This window comes from Moschus berezovskii, chromosome 1 (genome assembly GCF_049115385.1).
Source record: "Moschus berezovskii isolate FMDL1 chromosome 1, NW_MosBer_1.0, whole genome shotgun sequence".
In the NCBI taxonomy this organism is placed as follows: Eukaryota; Metazoa; Chordata; class Mammalia; order Artiodactyla; family Moschidae; genus Moschus; species Moschus berezovskii.
In genome coordinates, this window is record NC_142460.1 from 17,962,040 (window position 1) to 17,979,289 (window position 17,250).

At 38.0% G+C, this 17,250-nt stretch overlaps 1 pseudogene; it reads right to left on the reverse strand.

Annotated features, from left to right (window-relative positions):
* LOC129556293 (frizzled-3-like) overlaps positions 1-17,250 on the reverse strand; it is a 51,549-nt pseudogene that overhangs the window by 11,878 nt on the left and 22,421 nt on the right.

Genomic DNA, 17,250 nt, shown 5'->3' on the forward strand with positions numbered 1-17,250 from the left:
AATTTTCCTCATCTATAAAATGAAGGCATGCAATTTCATCATTTTTAAAAAGTCCCTTTCAGCTAAAGAAATGTATCATTCTTGAAGACACTGAAATATTGCAAAGGTACTACTATAAAGTAAAAATACTATTTTCTTGCATGGTTTATAGAAGTAGTGGAGGTCTCATCATGGCATAGACTCATTTTTTAATTTGTAAGGGCAGTTGTTTTTGGTTACAAGTTGATTTTATGACAGAAGCTGCTATCTAGTTCTTGAATAAACATGACCGTAACTAGAACAAAACATATGAAAAATTAATTTAAGCAAACATACAGTGAAGTCCCAGACATAATAAAGGCTTAGGAAAAAAAGAATTAAGGGGATGAATTATGTCCAGAGCTAAAGTTTTTAACTGCTATGAAAAGACTGAAAACAGATAGGTGTTTATGTTGATGCACAAAATGGTAATTAAAGAGCCAATTAAATAGGTGCAAAGGTCAGTGTATCAGTTTGGGTAAATAAGTGACTATAAAAATCATAAAGTTAAAATTAGACAATATTATTAAAAAAAAGTTCCGATGTGAAGATTATATCATAAACTGACAAAAAAAGTGCATATATTCTAAGTTTTCACATTAGAAACGAATCACTGCTGTTATTGCCATTGTAATTTTTAGTGCTGGAGTTCAGTTCAGTTCAGTTCAGTCGCTCAATCTTGTCCGACACTCTGTCACCCCATGAATCACAGCACGCCAGGCCTCCCTGTCCATCACCAACTCCCGGAGTTCACTCAAACTCATCTCCATTGAGTTGGTGATGCCATCCAGCCATCTCATTCTCTGTCGTCCCTTTTTCCTCCTGCCCCCAATCCCTCCCAGCATCAAAGTATTTTCCAGTGAGTCAACTCGTCGCATGAGGTGGCCAAAGTATTGCAGTTTCAACTTTAGCATCAGTCCTTCCAATGAACACCCAGGATTGATCTCCTTTAGAATGGACTGGTTGGATCTCCTTGCAGTCCAAGGGATTCTCAAGAGTCTTCTCCAGTGCCACAGTTCAAAAACATCAATTTTTCGGTGCTCAGCTTTCTTCACAGTCCAACTCTCACATCCATACACGACCACGGGAAAAACCATAGCCTTGACTAGACGAACCTTGGTTGGCAAAGTAATGTCTCTGCTTTTTAATATGATATCTAGGCTGGTCATAACTTTCCTTCCAAGGAGTAAGCGTCTTTTAATTTCATGGCTGCAATCAGCATCTGCAGTGATTTTGGAGCCCCCCAAAAATAAAGTCTGACACTGTTTCCACTGTTTCCCCATCTATTTCCCATGAAGTGATGGGACCAGATGCCATGGTCTTTGTTTTCTGAATGTTGAGCTTCAAGCCAACCTTTTCACTCTCCGCTTTCACTTTCATCAAGAGGCTTTTGAGTTCCTCTTCACTTTCTGCCATACGGGTGGTGTCATCTGCATATCTGAGGTTATTGATATTTCTCCTGGTAGTCTTGATTCCAACTTGTGCTTCTTCCAACCCAGCATCCCTCATGATGTACTCTACATAGAAGTTAAATAAGCAGGGTGACAATATACAACCTTGACGTACTCCTTTTCCTATTTGGAACCAGTCTGTTGTTCCATGTACAGTTCTAACTTTTGCCTCCTGTCCTGCATACAGGTTTTTCAAGAGGCAGGTCAGGTGGTCTAGTATTCCCATCTCTTTCAGAATTTTCCACAGTTTATTGTGATCCACACAGTCAAAGGCTTTGGCATAGTCAATGAAGCCGAAATAGATGTTTTTCTGGAACTCTCTTGCTTTCTCCATGATCCTGCGGATGTTGGCAATTTGATCTCTGGTTCCTCTGCCTTTTCTAAAACCTGCTTGAGTATCTGAAAGTTCACAGTTCACGTACTGCTGAAGCCTGTCTTGGAGATTTTTGAGCATGACTTTACTAGCAGGTGAGATGAGTGCATGTGTGCGGTAGTTTGAGCATCCTTTGGCATTGCCTTTCTTTAGGATTGGAATGAAGACTGACCTTTTCCAGTCCTGTGGCAAGACTAGTATTTGTTGAGTACCTGCATAATGCCAAACATTTCACATATATTCTCTGTTAATCTTTCTTAATAATATTTTTATTATGGAGATTAACTCCTGAACAGACACTTCTATGCGGTGGATATCCATCAAGAGTAAATTTTGTGATCCCCATTTTATTGATGAAGAAACTGAGATCACAAGGGATTAAAGAACTTTTCAAAAGTCATACAGCAGAACAACAGCTGGGGATCAAACTGAAGTTGAAATGTTTCAAAGTCAATCATAAAGTAATGATAAAACATGTTTACATATGTCCTGGAAGTATCAAAAACTAGAAAGGAAAGAACAACTCAAACATAGTTATTACCACATTTATTCTTCTGTCATCAATGGCCCTGTGCACATATACATAAACCCAAAGTTGCTCTGGACTGTTGAATTTTCTAAACTTATCTTTAAAAATTGGTTCAAACTGACGTCTGGTCTTTCCAAAAATTCAATCTATCTTCAAATGGTGAAGGTCTGTCTCATTTTACAATAAGAAAATAGGGGTCCAGAAAAATTAACTGATGTGACTCAGATAAGTCCAAAACAAGATTTCTAAAAATATTTCAACCAGTGTCAGAATTATTAGCATAAGAAATCTTAAATGTGGCTTCACTGAGAGAAAGAACACTAATTTGACTGTCATAAGTTTAGAAGCCAGTCTTTCGACAGCACAGTATAACAGAGGGGTTAATGGTAAAGACTAAAGGCTAGAATCAGACTGCTTGGGTTTGAATCTCAGGTCTACCACTCACTAGCTATTGAACCTTGGTTCTGTGTTCTGATCTGTAAAACGACAATCTTCCTCACAAGGTTGTCTAGAGTATTAAATGATTTAGTGCTTAGAACAGTGCTTAGAGTATTAAGCAGGCTCAATTGATTGGAAACCATTATTACGGTTACTCTCTAGACATTTCTCAAAGGCTCAACCAGACAAATGTTAGAAATGACTGTAGGCTGCTCACACTCTGGAAGAGTGACTCTTTAGCCCAGAGCACTGTCCCACCTGGGAGGGTCACAGTGACTTTGTTGAGTCAGGGAAGTGGGTGGCCCATGGTTCCAGAAAACCAAGTGGAAGGGTTTTGGGGAGGTCTAACCAGTTTCAAAAGGATTCTGGCCCAGTCGAGATCCCCCAAATAACTGGGATGAGTCCCCAAAAGGGCAGTGTTGGTTTAGTTTAGCCCCATCTGGAGTTTCTAACACAACAGAATTGCTGTGTGACAGAATGGCTTGTGTATGGCTCCGAGGTGACCAGGAATGCTAATTCAAACCCTCTCCTTAGAATTATGTTTTACTGTGATTAAAATACATTTAAAAATTTCAAAGAATACACAGATAAATCTCCCAAGTAAAGCTGTTCCACAGAAATCAAGGACTTGGTTTGTTTTGTTTGCTATTGAACTTTGGCATCACTGAATAGTTACGGCACATAGTATCCACTCATTAATGTCTTTCTCAAAGGATGAATTCCCAGAAAAGACATTTTTGTCATTGTTGAATTAACCTTTCCCCTTCTTTACTTCTCTGTCCAATGAAATTGCATTTAAAGGAGAAAGTCATTATCTGATATCACTAGCAGTAGTCTCAAATATGGTAATAAGGAATGTATATTTTAAAATTGTGGTTTTTATAGATTTCAATCTAATATGTGTAACAGAAGCTGCTAATTAGTGATAACTGAGAAAACAGAAGATTCTTATAATATGGTAATTTAAGATCTATTTTAAAAGCACATTAACCCATACAAAGCACAATAACATTTTACATATAGTCTTAAGACTTTTCTAGAAATTCATTTTCCCAAAACTTACTTTCCATGTAACTTAGGTTAAATAAAATCATAAGAATATGGATTCCACTAACTCAGAATTTGTGACAATTCAAATACAGTATAAATATTAGCTTTATACTTAGTAAAAAGTTTGAAGTCATCTGTTCCTTTGTGAATACTGTAGGGTTTTATTTTATTCTATTAATTAGGCAGTCAAAAAATGAAAGATTCCTCAAATATGGCCAAATTTTATATTTTACCATGACTCTCTAATAGGCAATTTGGCCAATTATGAATTAAAATAGCATCTTTAACCTATTTCAATTTATCTGCTAATATCATTTCACTATTTTGGCTTTAATGTGTATAACTTAGGATAAAATAACATGCTACCCTTTTAAATAATTTATGGTGTAACTTGGAAGAACAATGGACAATTGGAAATGGAAATCTAATACTGTGTGACTTTAGCGAAGGTACTGAGCCTCTCTGTGCATGTTTTCATATCTTTAACAAAGATATGATAATACTAATCGTCACAGAAATGTAAAAAAGACCAAATAAGAATATATATATATATGCATTCATTTGTTTTTAATTTTAAGAAGATTATAATTTGGAGTTTTTGTGTTTTTTAAAGATTGGCTTTCCCTCAAATATTCTGAATTAGTAAGGAACAGGCCTTAAGCCTGGTTCTACTTGGCTATCTTTTCTGAGTAAGTATTTAGGTTTAAGATTTAATCATACCTGGTGGCAGCTGAAGTTATAATCTTTTTGGAATATTTCTTTCAAGTCAAAATTGTTTCAACATAGGAAACACACACACAAAATTATGTAAATGTGAAACCTGTGAACACCATGATAATTTACTTCAACTTACTCTTTTCCTATGACCGTGAAAAAAAAAAAAACTGGCCCATTCAAAGCAAGTCTTTTTGCTTCCAACCCCAAAAATGGAAGGAATGCCAACTATGAGAGCCATCAGGTATTTCATCAGAAAGAGAGTCAAATCTGGACGACTCATTTGGGTAACCTACAAGAAGGGAAAGAAGAATACCTTAAATATATAAATAGAAATTTCTCTTAAAGACCACTGTAAAATCTTTTAAATAAACAGCAAAATAATTATACAAGTCTGATGTTTGCACTTACACAGTCCTATAATTTTCTCGTTATATGGAAAAGATATACTGCTGAAAAATTGACAATGACTATATATTCTATAGCCTGAGTTCCATAATTTTCTTGCTAGCCCATATTCAGTTCAGTTCAGTTCAGTTTATTTGCTCATTCATGTCCGACTCTTTTCAACCCCGTGAATCACAGCATGCCAGGCCTCCCTGTCTGTCACCAACTTCCGGAGTTCACTCAAAGTCACGTGCATCGAGTCGGTGATGCCATCCAGCCATCTCATTCTCTGTTGTCCACTTCTCCTCCCGCCCCCAATCCTTCCCAGCATCAGAGTCTTTTCCAGTGAGTCAACTCGTCGCATGAGGTGGCCAAAGTATTGGAGTTTCAACTTTAGCATCAGTCCTTCCAATGAACACCCAGCACTGATCTCCTTTAGAATGGACTGGTTGGGTATCCTTGCATATTAGATATTGTCTAAAGAAAAAGATTTCTAATATAGAAAATAAACCATGAATAAGAATAGAGGTGCAAATAATACTATATTCTTCTTGGCCAATTTTGTTCATCCTATCATTGGTTATCACAATATACAATTAAGAAAGTGTTAATCATTTCCCCCATTTTATTAGTTTATGTTCTTTTATTTAATATGTTCCTCCTTTCATGTCTGCTTTGCTGGCTGGTTTCAAGCTTCCTCTTTAACCTATGAGTTATTTATAAGTACAATTTTTAGTTTCTATTTTTTTCTCAGTTCAGAGTTTAATACGCAAGTAACATCTCCATTAATATTTGAAACCAAGAATAGTAACCCATAGCAGAAAGAGAAGTTAGAGAAATCTTAGTAACAAAAATAGGTTAAATTTAATACAACTTTTATTTTTTTATGTTTAATTTTATTTATTTATTTATTTTTGAAGTAGAACAGTTGTTTCTATTTTTTTTTCTATGTATGCTTCCCGTCCTGACCCCCCTCCCACCTCCCTCCCCCTCCCATCCCTCTGGTTCATCCCAGTACACCAACCCCGAGCATCCTGTATCATTCATCGAACTTGGACTGGCCCAGACGAATGGATAAGAAAGCTGTGGTACATTTACACAATGAAGCACTACTCAGCAATTAAAAGGAATACATATGAATCAGTTCTAATGAGGTGGATGAAACTGGAGCCTATGATTTTTCATAGTCCAGTTTTAAAAGTACTCCTTCTGTGCTCAGAAATAACGCTTATTCTCTATTTGTTAGGTACAAAATTTTCTATATGTATTAAACCAAATTTATTAATTGTGTTGTTCAAATCTTCTATATAGGCATTCTCAAAGATATTGTAGTCCGGTTCCATACCACCACAATAAACAAATACCACAATAATATGAGGCATGGGAATTATTTTGTTTCCCAGTACATATAAAACCTACATTTATATTATAATGTAGAATGTAGTATCTACTCATAAGAGTCTAAATAACAATGCTCATATATAAATTAAAAAAATTTATTGCTAAAAAATGCTAATCATCACCTGAGCCTTCAAATGAGTCATACTCTTTTTGTTGTGGAGGGTCTTGCCTCGATGTTGAAGGCTGCTGACTGATCGGGGTGGTTTATGTAGGAGATGACTGTGGCAATTTCTTAAAATAAGATAATATTGAAGTTTGTTACATCCATTGACTCTTCCTTTCATGAAAAATTTCTCTGTAGCATGAATTACTGTTTTTGTAACATTTTACTCAAAGTAAAATGTCTTTCAAAACTGAAGTCAATCCTCTCAAAGCCTGCTTCTGCTTTATCAACTAAGTTTATGTAATATTCTAAGTCCTCTGTTGTCATTTCATCAGTCCTCACAGCATCTTCACCAGGAATAGATTCCATGTCTAGAAATCATTTTCTTAATGCTCACCCGTGAGAAGCAACTCCTCATCCATTAAAGTTTTATCATGGGATTGAAGCAATTTAGTCACATCTTCAGGTTCCACTTCTAATTCTAGTTCTCTTGCTATTTTTCTACCACACTGGGTATTATTTCCTCCACCAAAGTCTTAAAACCCCGCAAGGCACCATGAGTGTTGGAATCAACTTCTTTCAAACTCCTGCTAATATTTATATTTTGACCTCTTCCCTTGAATCATGAATGTTCTCAATGGCATCTAGAATGGTCAATCCTTTCCAGGTTTTCATTTAACCACCCAAATCCATCAGAGGAATCACTCCGGTAGTTATAGCCTAAAAATGTATTTCTTATGGGACTTCTCTGGCAGTCCAGTGGTTAGAATTTGGCACTTTCACTGTGGTGGCACAGGTTCAATCCCTGGTCAGTAAACTAAGATCCTGCAAGCTGTGAGGTGTGCCACTCCCAAAATATGTTTCTTAAATAATAAAGCCTTGAAAGTTCAAATTACTCCTTGATCTGTGGGCTGCAGAATGGATGTTGAGATGGTAGGCATTAAGCAACATTAATCTTGTATATCTCCATCAGAGTGCTCGGGTGACCAAACGCATTGTCAATAAGCAGTAATATTTTCAAAGATATCTCTTTTTTCTGAGCAGTAGATCTCCACAGTGGGCTTCAAATATTTAGTAAATGATGTTGTAAACAGATGTGCTGTCACCAATGCTTTGTTTTTCCATTTAGAGAGCACAGGAAGAAAAGATTTAGCATAATTCAGAATGGCAAATGAGCATTTTGTTACTGTTCAGTTGCCACGTCATATCCTACTCTTTTGAAACCCCATGGACTGTAGCCCACCAGGCTCGTCTGTACATGGAATTTCCCAGGCAAGAATACTGGAGTGGGTTGCCATCTCCTGCTCCAGGGGATTTTCCCCGACTCAGGGATCAAACCCACATCTCCTGCATTGACAGGTAGATTCTTTACCACTGAGCCACCAGACCAGCTGCATTAGCCCCTAACAAGAGAGTCATCCTGCCCTGTGAAGCTCTCAAGCCAGGCACTGACCTCTCCTCTCTAGCTATGAAAGTCCTGGTTAAATCTTCTTCCAATAGAAGACTGTTCTGTCTATACTGAAAATCTGTTGTTTAGAACAGCCATCTTCATGAATGATCTTAGCTAGATCTTCTGGATAACTTGCTGCAGCTTCTACATCAGCACTTGCTGCTCTGCCATGAACTCTAATGCTACAGAGATGACGTCTTTCCTTAATCTTCACGAAATTGACCCCTGCTAGCTTCAAACCTTTCTTCTGCAGCTGTCTCATCTCTCTCAACCCTCACAGAATTAGAGTTAGGGCCTTGTCTTAGATTAGGCTTGGGTTTAAGGGAATGCCATTGCTGGCTGATCTATGCAGATCCCAAAACCTTCTCTATATCAGCAATAAGGCTGTTTTGTTTTCTTATCATTCATTAATTCACTAGAGTGTCATTTTCAATTTACTTTAAAAACCTTCCCTTTGGATTCACAACTTGGCTGTTGGGCTCAAAAGGCCTAACTTTTGGCCTGTTTCAACTTTCAAGACGACATTCTCACTAAGATTAATCATGTCTAGCTTTTGTTTTAAAGTGAGAGGTGTGCAACTCCTTTCACTTGAACCCTTAGCGGCCATTGTAAGATTAGTTGGCCTGATCTCAGTATCGTTGTGTCTCAGTGAAAAGGGAGGCCCATGGAGAGCCTTTTGTATATAAACCCACCCCCAAAACTTGTATGACTTGCTTTATTGTGATATTTTCTGTATTGTAGTGGTCTGAAACAAAATCAGCAATATCTCAGAGATATGCCTGTTATGCAAGTGTTACCAAAATGTGACACAGGGATATGAAGTGAGCAAATGCTGTTGGAAAAAAAGGCATCAACAGATTTGCTCAACACAGGGTTGCCACGAACCTTCAATTTGTAAAAACTGTGGTGTCTGCAAAACAAGAGTCTGAAATGCAGTACCTGGATGCAATCTGAAAAAGGACAGAATGATCTATTCGTTTCCAAGGCAAACCATTCAATATCACAGTAATCCAAGTCTATGCCTTGACCAGTAATGCTGAAGAAGCTGAAGTTGAACGGTTCTCAGAAGACCTACAAGACCTTCTAGAACTCACACCCCAAAATGATGTCGTTTTCATTATAGGGGACTGCAATGCAAAAGTAGGAAGTCAAGAAACACCTGGAGTAACAGGCAAATTTGGCCTTGGAGTACAGAATGAAGCAGGGCAAAGGCTAATAGAGTTTTGCAAGAGAATGCAATGGTCATAGCAAACACCCTCATCCAATGACACAACAGAATGACACAACAGAACACATGAACATCACCAGATGTACAATACTGAAATCAGATTGATTATGTTCTTTGCAGCCAAAGATGGAGAAGCTCTATACAGTCAGCAAAAACAAGACTGGAAGCTGACTGTGACTCAGACCATAAAATCCTTATTGTCTAATTCAGACTTAAATTGAAGAAAGTAGGGAAAACCACTAGACCATTCAGGTATGACCTAAATCAAACCCCTAACCATTATACAGTGGAAGTGACAAATAGATTCGAGGGATTAGATAAGATAGACAGAGTGCCTGATGAACTATCAATGGATGTTCGTGACACTATACAGGAGACACCGATCGAGACCATCCCCAAGAAAAATAAATGCAAAAAAGCAAAATGGTTGTCTGAGGAGGTCTTACAAATAACTGTGAAAAAAAGAGAAGCAAAAAGCAAAGAAGAAAAGGAAAGATACACTCATTTGAATGCAGAGTTCCAAAGAATAGCAAGGAGAGATAAGAAAACCTTCCTCAGTGATCAGTGCAAACAAATAGAGGAAAACAACAGAATAGGAAAAAGAGATCTCTTCAAGAAAATTAGAGATAATAAGGGAACATTTCATGCAAAGATGGGCTCAATACAGGACAGAAATGGTATGGACCTGACAGAAGCAGAAGATATTAAGAAGAGGTGGCAAGAATACACAGAAAAACTATACAAAAAAGATCTTCATGACCAAGATAATCACGATTGTGTGATCAACAACCTAGAGCCAGACATCTTGGAATGTGAAGTCAAGTGGGCCTTGGGAAGCATCACTACTTACAAAACTAGTGGAGGTGATGGAATTCCAGTTGAGCTATTTCAAATCCTGAAAGATGATGTGGTGAAAGTGCTGCACTCAGCATGTCAGCAAATTTGGAAAACTCAAGAGGTGGCCATAGGACTGGAAAAGGTCAGTTTTCATTCCAATCAAAAAGAAAGGTAATGACAAAGAATTCTCAAACTACCCCATAATTGAATTCATCTCACACGCTAGTAAAGTCATGTTCAAAATTCTCCAAGCCAGACTTCAGCAATACGTGAATCGTGAACTTCCAGACGTTCAAGCTGGTTTGAGAAAAGGCAGAGAAACCAGAGATCAAATTGCCAACGTCAGCTGGATCATGGAGAAAGCAAGAGAGTTCCAGATAAACATCTATTTCTGCTTTATTGACTATGCCAAAGCCTTTGTGTGGATCATAATAAACTGTGGAAAATTCTTAAAGAAATGTGAATACCAGACCACCTGACCTGCCTCTTGAGAAATCTGTATGCAGGTCAAGAAGCAACAGTTAGAACTGGACATGGAACAACAGACTGGCTCCAAGTAGGAAAAGGAGTACGTCAAGGCTGTATATTGTCACCGTGCTTATTTAACTAGTATCCAGTGGACATCATGAGAAATGCTGGGCTGGAGGAAGCACAAGCTGGAATCAAGATTGCCAGGAGAAATATCAATAGCCTCAGATATGCAGATGACACCAACTTTATGGCAGAAAGCAAAGAACTAAAGAGCCTCTTGATGAAAGTGAAAGAGGAGAGTGAAAAAGTTTGCTCAAAACTCAACATGCATCGAACATGGACTGGAGATTCGTTTCACATATGATAATATACATGTTTTAATGCCATTCTCCCAAATCATCCCACCCTCGCCCTCTCCCACAGAGCCCAAAAGACTGTTCTATACATCTGTGTCTCTTTTGCTGTCTCGTGTACAGGGTTATTGCCAGTCTAAATTCGATGCATGACAAAGGATTCTCGGTGCTGGTGTACCGGGATAAACCAGAAGGATGGGACGGGGAGGGAGGTGGGGGGGAGATCAAGATGGGGAACACATGTACACCCGAGGTAGATTCATGTCAATGTATGGCAAAACCAATAGAGTGATATAAAGCAATTAGCCTCCAATTAAAATAAATAAATTTAAAAAATAAACAAGAAAATAAAACCCTCAACATGCAGAAAATTAAGATCACAGTGTCTGGTCCTATCACTTCATTGCAAATAGATTGGAAAACAGTGAAAACAGTGACAGACTTAATTTTTTTGGGGGGGGCTCCAAAATCACTGCGGATGGTGACTGCAGCCATGAAATTAAAAACACTTACTCTGTGGAAGAAAAGTTATGACCAATCTAGACAACATATTAAAAAGCAGAGACATTACTTTGCAAACAAAAGTCCATCTAGTTCTCTGGTTTTTCCAGTAGTCATGCATGGATGTGAGAGTTGGACTATAAAGATAGCTAAACATTGAAGAATTGATGCTTTTGAACTGTAGTGTTGGAGAAGACTCTTGAGAGTCCCTTGGACAGCAAGGAGATCCAACCAATCCATCCTAAAGGAAATCAGTCCTGAATATTCATCGAAAGGACTGATGCTGAAGCTGAAACTCTAATATTTTGGCTACCTGATGCAAAGAACTAACTCACTGGAAAAGACCCTGATGCTGGGAAAGATTGAAGGCGGGAGGAGAAGGGGATGACAGAGGATGAGATGGTTGGATGGTATCACCAACTCAATGGACACGAGTTTGAGTAAACTCTGGGAGTTGGTGATGGACAGGGAGGCCTGGCGTGCTGTAGTCCATGGGTTCACAGAGAGTTGGAAATGACTGAGCGACTGAAGTGACTGAAGTGTAGTGTCTGCAAAGTACAATAAAAGAAGTGCACTAAAACAAGGTATATGCTTTCTTGACTAATTTTCTGTTTACCTATTCATTTTTGTTTTTAAGGATATGTATTTATTTGGTTCCATAGAGTCTTAGCTGTGGTGTGTGGACTTGATTGTCAGGCAGCACGTGGGATCTTAGTTCCCTTACCAAGGATCAAACCCATGTCCCCAGCACTGCAAGGTTATTCCTAACCACTGGACCACCAGGTAAGTCCCTACCTATCTATTTTAATAGAGATATGCTAATCTGTGGGCTCATCAGTTTTCCTTCTAATCCTTTCACTTTTCACTTTTAAGTCTATGTTCAGTTCAGTTCAGTTCAGTCGCTCAGTCGTGTCCGACTCTCCGCGACCCCATGAATCACAGCACAACAGGCCTTCCTGTCCATCACCAACTCCCAGAGTTCACTCAAACTCAAGTCTATGTTAGGTGTTATATAAATGCTCTAGCTGCCCAATATTTCAGTGCTTACTTTAAAGAGTATTTTGTCTCATGTCAATGTTGTCACACAGTTTTTTTTTTTTTTTCATCATACCATCACATTTTTCAAGTGTGTTTTCCTATTTACCAGTATATTTCTTTCAAGCCTGTTTGTGCTATACTACTGTTTTTGAACAATATATAGTTTCCTCCTACTAAAGTATAAACTCAACGAGGAGTTTTTCCCCCAGCAGTCTTATTTCCAGAGCCTAGATCAGTGTCTGACACATAGCAGGTGCTCAATAAATACATACATACATTTACAATATGTACTTATACTTGGCTTTATGAGAAAAAGTTATAGTTAAAAGTATTCAGCACTTCCATCTTCTTGAACAAGACTATTCTCCTAGCACACTTGACCTACCTAATACTCCTTGTTATTATTTTCCAGAGACTCAGAATAACCTTTACAAAATTAATTGGTCTTGTTATTATCATCGTTTAGTGGCTTTGCCAAAAAGTACACCCTTATCTTATCTTGGGGTTCTCTTTTCTTTCTACTAAAGGATGCTCTTTAGAAATTCTTATAGATAGGGTATGGTGGAGATAAATTATTTTAGTCCTTGACCCAAAATGTCTTTCTCTTGTCCTCAATCTTCAGTGGTGCTTTAGATGGATAAAGTTATCATCACTCAGCATTTTAAAGATATTAGTTCATTATCTTCTAGCTGCTATTGTTGCTGTTGAGAAGCCTGCACAGTTGATAATCTTTTGGAGATTTCTTCTCTCTGGTAGCTTTTAAATGTCTCTAGCCTTCTAGTTGCTCTATCCTTATAGTCGCAAAGAATGTTTCTCATTATGATTGGTTTTTACTTGTCCTGCTTAATATGCAGAGTGTACTTTTAATGTGAGGTTTCAAGTTTTCAGTTCTGAAAAATTCAGGATGCAGTTCTTTAGTTATCATTTCTTAATCATTCTTACAGCCCCTTGTTCTAGAACTCCCATTTGATGTATACTGAAGCTTCTCAACCTATTTTTAATATCCTGAACTGAACTGAACTTAACTGAACTGAACTGAATGGCATCATTAGGTAATTTTGAGTATTTTATGTCTCTATTATGCATTCTGGGTGATCTAGAGTTAGAACAATTTTCCACTTTACTAGTTCTCTCTTTAATCATGTCTATTTTAGAATTCATTCCATCTATTGACTTAATTCTTATAACTACATTTCTAGGCAAATTGACTTTTATCTTTGTCTATTCTTATTTCCTTTCTGCTAATTTATCATAAGTTTTTATTCTTTTAAAGTGCTGTTTATTATTTATCTATTGAAGAATCCTAAACATACATATTTTAAAAATAAGTCTTAAGAAAATTATTACTTTCTATTTACTACTTTTATCACATTTGGGAGTGAATCCATCTCCTGACTTGATTTTATTGAATGACTTTTTTGGTTTAGCCTTTTTTCTTTAATTGTGCTTTGGAATTTCTGTTTACTCACTTCCTCCATTTATCCACCATGTTTCATTCATTTTTGTCTTTACCAGTACCCATGGGGCCTTGGACTTCCCTGCTGGCTCAGATGGTAGACCCAGGTTTGATCCCTGGGTTGGGAAGATCCTCTGGAGAAGGAAATGGCAATCCACTTCAGTACTCTTGCCTGGAAAATCCCATGAATGGAAGAGTCTGGTAGGCTACAGTCCATGGGGTCACAGAGTCGGACATGACTGAGTGACTTTACTTTATGGGGCCCTAGTTAAAAACCAGGTCAAATATTGATGACTGCACACTCCAGACATTATCATCTACCATAGACTCAGCTACTGAGTCATTATGGTTTGGCCCTCTCACATCTCTAGATAAATATTTTAAGTATTTTTATGTTAAATGCAGCTTCAGGAAAGAGCTGGTTCCACCTTTTATGTAAACTTTCTTCTAGGAGCAGAAGAGTCCTATTTCTGACTCCTACTTTTAACTGATAAGCCTAGTCAGAGGACTCTCTGACTCCCATGTAACACTTTTACTTCTGTATACCCATAGAAACTGAAGGCCTAGCTATCCCAGCCACTTCAGACCTGGATTCTGGTAGCCCATGTTTTTATTTCCAGTCATCATTTTGCATTTCTATTCTACAAATTAACTTATTTTGTCTTTTAGGCTGACTCTGTTTAAAAATTCCCTTATTACACTTTAGCTCTAACTGGCACATGATTATAGCTGGATTGGTCCATACAGTCAAAGATATGATCTTTCCAGTACTCATGTACAGCTGTGAGAGTTGGATCATACAGAAGTTTGAGTGAGTGCTGAAGAATTGATGCTTTAGTTCATTGTGGTGTTGAAGAAGACTCTTGAGGGCCCTGGACTTCAAGGACATCAAACCAGTCAATCCTAAAGGAAATCAACCCTGAGTATTCAATGGAAGAAGTGATGCTGAAGCTCCAATACTTTGGACACTTGATGTGAAGAACCAACTCACTGGAAAAGACCCTGATGCTGACAAAGACTGAAGAGAAAAGGATAAGCAGGTAGCAGAGGATGAAATGGTTAGATAGTATCACTGACTTCATGGATATGAAGGTGAGCAAATTCGATGAGATGGAGAGCCTGGTGGGCTACAGTCCATGGGGTTGCAAATAGTCAGACATGACTTAGAAAATGAACAACTACTCACAGATGACAATACCATTTACTGAATGGAAATAATTGGGGATGGAATGCAGGAACAGGGTTTAAGAAGAAAAATTAAGAATTGTATTTTAGACATGTTAAGTTGGAAATGTCATATAAATAGATACATGTCTGGAGTTCAGAAGAAAAGTTGACCTATATAATCCAAGATATGAGACCGAATACGTTTACCCAGAAAAGGAAGAGAGGAGAAAAAGGGAACTTGGGGGAGACTCCTGATGACTCCTTCAGTACTTTTAAACTGCATTGTATTATCTTTCATAAATTAGAAATACTTTCCATATATCACAATGTTTGAATTAAAGGAGTTCTAAAAACAAAATCCACCTCATGCGACGAGTTGACTCACTGGAAAAGACTCTGATACTGGGAAAGGTTGGGGGTGGGAGGAGAAGGGGACGACAGAGAATGAGATGGCTGGATGGCATCACCGACTCTGTGGACATGAGTTTGAGTGAACTCCGGGAGTTGGTGATGGACAGGGAGGCCTGGCGTGCTGTGATTCATGGGGTCGCGGAGAGTCGGACATGACTGAGCGACTGAACTGAACTGAAAAACAAAATCAGTAATAACAGCAACAACAAAAACCTTCAACTGGGCCAGACAGTAAAGAGGAGAATTGTAGGACAGAGGGTTGTAAAGTGGGACATTTTGTATTACACAGTTCTGGTTAAAGCCAAATCCCCATGTAGCACAATTCAGTACCTGCCATGATAACGATACACTGAGAAAGCAACTCAAGCTAAACAGGAAGAGACTCATAAACTTTGAAAATAAACTTACTGTTACAAAAGGGGAAAGGTGGAAAAGAGGGATAAATTGGGTTTGGGATTAACATATACACATTATTATATATAAATCAGATAATCAACAAGGACCTACTGTATAGAGAACTGTACTCAATATTCTGTAATAACGTATACGGGAAAATAATACAAAAAAGAATGGATATATGTTTATGCATAACTGAATCACATTGCTGTACACCTGAAACTAACACAGTATCATAAATCACCATTACTCCAACATAAAATAAAGTTAAATTTAAAAAATGCCACCTTAACAGTTGAAAAGCCTCAACTGATATATTTCTTTGGTCTCTTTACTGGGAACTGATAGAGAATCCCCAGCAGAAAAGGCAGACAATCAGCCTCCACCACTATCCTTATATCTTGGTCAGTGTCCTTTTTCTACAACTGCCTGCCTCGCTGTGAAGAGCCCACTTTTCCTATCTTTTCAACAACCAGTCTCCACTAACAACACTCTAATGTCAATCAACAGAATTTTGCAACATGACTTTATTTGAACACAATACAGAAAATGTTCTCCCAATTTAGATCCATCATCTACCAAAGACCCTGGGGCTTAAATTCTTTTTAATTAAACAGAAAAATTATTCATGCTAAAGTGGGAAAAAATGTCTCACAGAAGAAGAAAAACAACAAGGACATATGTATCATTATTGTGGTGGCCTAAACTGCAATACTTTGGCCACCTCATGCGATGAGTTGACTCACTGGAAAAGACTCTGATGCTGGGAAAGGTTGGGGGCGGGAGGAGAAAGGGATGACAGAGAATGAGATGGCTGGATGGCATCACCGACTCTGTGGACATGAGTTTGAGTGAGCTCCGGGAGTTGGTGATGGACAGGGAGGCCTGGCGTGCTGTGATTCATGAGGTCGCGGAGAGTCGGACACGACTGAGCGACTGAACTGAACTGAACTGAAGTCCAATTATTGTTTCTGAGACTTTGGCTTTGAATCAGGTAGGCAGAGTCTTTGGCTTCTTTCCTGATCAAGGGGAATCTATTCTTTACTAATGAGACCTACATTGTATTAGATTTGTTTTCTTAAAAAAATATTCATTTCAGAGTGTTGGTTTATGGTCATTGAAAGCCCACATAAAAATAAACTTCTGATCAGGCTCATCCATGTTGATGAGTGACTACAGTTCTGGAATGTAGGTCTAGGTCTTCTGATTTCAAATTTTGTGACCTACTACACTGCATAGCTTTATCTGTCTTTATTTTTATTCTGCCTTGAAAACTCACTTACTCACCATATCAGATACAAAGACCTATCAGAATTAGGACAATGACAGAAGATCAAGACAAGGGTAGAAAATGGACCGAGGAGAAGAATAGCAAAATAAATTTCACAAGTGAAAACTAGATACCATATGACAGAGGTAGCATCACAAATCAGTGGAGAAAGGATGGACGAGTCATAAACAGTGCTAGCTAGACATCT